The 3,298-nt window shown below is 41.0% G+C and overlaps 1 pseudogene; it reads right to left on the reverse strand.

Moving 5' to 3' along the window:
• Nucleotides 1-484: 484 nt before the first annotated feature.
• LOC101341997 (intraflagellar transport protein 22 homolog pseudogene) lies at nucleotides 485-1,042 on the reverse strand (annotated as a pseudogene).
• Nucleotides 1,043-3,298: the final 2,256 nt, after the last annotated feature.

Raw genomic sequence — 3,298 nt, forward strand, 5'->3', positions numbered from 1 at the left:
GGGAAAATCATGTGCTTCTGCTTAATACTTAAAATGATGCTTCTCCTTGAACTAGCCAAGGATTCTATGTGTTTGACTCTGGGTAAAAGTTGTTGTTGTTAGCTACTATTGATTTGGCCCCTGACACAAGGTGAACAGTTTGCCAGGACTTTCTTTTGTGGAGCCGCTGGGTGGGTTCAAACTGTCAACCTTTAGGTTAGTAGCTGATCTCAAGCCACTTGTGTCATCTGAGATCCTCGGTAAAAGTTATAGGCTAGCATTAACAAGCATGTATAAGAAGCTGCCTAGAGATGGCTGCCCTTACCCACAAAATCTCTACTTGAAACGTGCTTACACGTATTTTCATATGCATGTACCAAAGTAACCGGCACAGAAAAAATATAAATGTTCTATGTCTGTTACAGCCCTTTATCTTTTATTTATTTTTTCACTGGCAAAAAGCTGATTTTATTTGGGATGTGGGAGAGCCCCAGATACAGGCTGGTTAGGTAATAATGGAAATCTCCTCCTGATCTCTGCTCTCAGACACTGAGCTGACTATGCTTTTTAAATACTTTGTGAATTCCAGCCAGATCACCTCAGGGTCATCCTCAAGATTTGAGCACACCAGCTTCAGCTTGTTCAAGGGTGATGGCAAAGACAGGCTTCTTCTATTGCTTCCAGAGCCTGGTTTGTGGTGTAAAGTTCAGAGACACTGAGTAACCTGTAATAGCTGCTGCCAGACAAAGCAGGAATATCACATTTCAATTTCCTTCAGGTAGATTGGGGTGTCAGCATTGAATATGATCACCACTACATGAGAGTCCTTCATCAGGGCTGGCCAGCAAGACTTGAACTTTGGATCATCGTCACAATCCCACAGCTCAGATTCATACCCCATGGCTTTGTTGTTGCTGGTAACATGGGGATTATCAAATTCCAGGTTCCTCACTCCTTGGGTTGGGTTGTATTCAGTGATGTCAGAAGATTCTGTCAGAAAGTTGGCCAGAACAGTTTTTCCACTCTCACAGGGCCCCACGAACAGAGTCTTGGCCTTCAGCATTGCCGTTCACAGCAGGAAAGACACACAGCCCTTTATTTTAAGATTGTTTTTTTTATCTAAAGGATACTAAGTAAGAGATCAAAACTTTAACTAGTCTCTAGAATCATCACCAAATCACATTAGAATAATGTCCACTAAACTACCTGACCTTCATTCCCATATGTTTGACTTGCACTGTTTCTACCATCTGACTCACCTCTATTTATTAGGCTATATTGTCAAGGCTTAGAGAAAATTGCTTGCTTAAATTCACCCTAATATAGATGTTATCCTAAAAATAACCAGGTTATAATTATTCAAAAAAGAAAACATAAAAAAAAAGTTAACAGTCCTTTCAGGGGAGAAAAAAGATTTTCTGAAAGCCTGTACCTTAAGGTCAGTGAAGCTAAAGAGGATGTTTTCAAAGTTCTAATGCTTACATTGCTCTACACAACCATGTAGCACCTCAGTATCCATCCACCCATCCATCCATCCATCCACATATCCATCCATCCACATATCCATCCATCCACCTATCCATCCATCCATCAATCATCTATTTCACTCTTTAGTTACTACCGGTTTAATGGTATACCAGCCACTTTTTATGCCTCTGGACCTTGTAGGTAGTATGTTATGCCAGTTCTAATGCATTTAGTGTTAAGTTGCATAACTTCTGAAATTCATGAAGCTCAACAGACCAGAGTTGGAGCCTCACTGTTGTGTAGCCTGAGCATTCTATTAGGTGAAGATTCCTGGATGCATTAGTTTTGTAAACTTTTGCCTTTTTTCCTTTATTTCTGTGACATAAGAATTATAAGCGTAATTATGGCTTTCCTGTGTGATAGTTAGGGAGCCCTCAATTAGTAAGCATGTATTCCAAAACTGCAAACACATGTCATAAAAAAAAAAATGCTTAAAAAAACAAAAAAAAGGGTAACAAAATGTTTTTAATTAAAGTAGTTAAAACTGTCAATTTCAGTTACCATGGCAGAGATAGCCACATGTTCTTCCTAAATTACTCAACCTCCTTGTAATTATATGAGGAGTTGTGATTAGTTCTAAACAAGATATGATTCATGCACATCCAAGCTGACAATAGTGAGCTGAGCTCACTCTGACTTACTTCCACTGGCACAGTGGTTGTCATGGATTGAATTATGTTCCCCCAAAAATATGTGTATCAATTTGTCTGGGCTATGATTCCCAGTATTGTGTGGTTGTCCTCCATTTTGTGATTGTAATTTATGTTGAAGAGGATTAGGGTGGGATTGTATAACACCTTTACTAAGGTCACATTCCTGATCCAATGTAAAGGGAGTTTCCCTAGGTTGTGGCCTGTACCACCTTTTATCTTATGAGAAATAAAAGGAAATGAAAGCAAGCAGAGAATTGGACACCTCATACCACCAAGAAAGTAGTGCAGGGAACAGAGCTTGTCCTTTGGACCTGAGGTTCTTACACTGAGATGCTCCCAGACCAATAGAAGACTGATGACAAGGACCTTCCTCCACAGCCAACAGAGAAAGCCTTGCCTTGAAGCTTGTCGTAGTCATCTAGTGCTGCTATAACAGAAATACCACAAGTGGATGGCTTTAACAAAAAGAAGTTTATTTCCTCACAGTCAAAGTAGGCTAAAAGTCCCAATTCAGGGTGTCAGCTCCAGGGGAAGTCTTTCTCTCTCTGTCGGCCTTCTCATCAGTGTTCCCCTGGACTAGGAGCTTCTCGGGGCAGGGACCCCTGTCCAAAGGACGCGCTCCGCTCCTGGCACTGCTTTCTTGATGGTATGAGGTCCCCCTGTCTCACTGCTCACTTCTGTCTTTTATATCTCAAGAGATTGCCTCAGGACACAATCCAGTCTTGTAGATCAGGTCCTGCCTTACTAACACAACTGCCACCCATCCTCCCTCATTAACATCATAGAGGCAGGTTTACAACACACAGGAAAATCAACAGTACCAGGAATCATGGCCTAGCCAAATTGATACACACATTTTTGGGGGGACATAATTCAAACCATGACAAAGCTGTTGCCCTGAATTTGGACTTGTAACCTACTAGACTGTGAGAGAATAAATTACTCTTTGTTGAAGCTATCCACTTGTGGTATTTCTGTTATAGCAGCACTAGATGACTAAGACAGTGACAAAAGCCACAAGACAGAAGCAGTGAAGATCATTCAGCCATTGCATGAAGTCCTTGGGAAAGCTATTGGGAACCACAGTGGATTTTGAAAAGTGAACTGTCAGGTTCAGTCTCTGAGATTTTGGGATTGTT

This window comes from Trichechus manatus, unplaced genomic scaffold, assembly GCF_000243295.1.
Source record: "Trichechus manatus latirostris isolate Lorelei unplaced genomic scaffold, TriManLat1.0 scaffold00043, whole genome shotgun sequence".
Classification (NCBI taxonomy): Eukaryota; Metazoa; Chordata; class Mammalia; order Sirenia; family Trichechidae; genus Trichechus; species Trichechus manatus.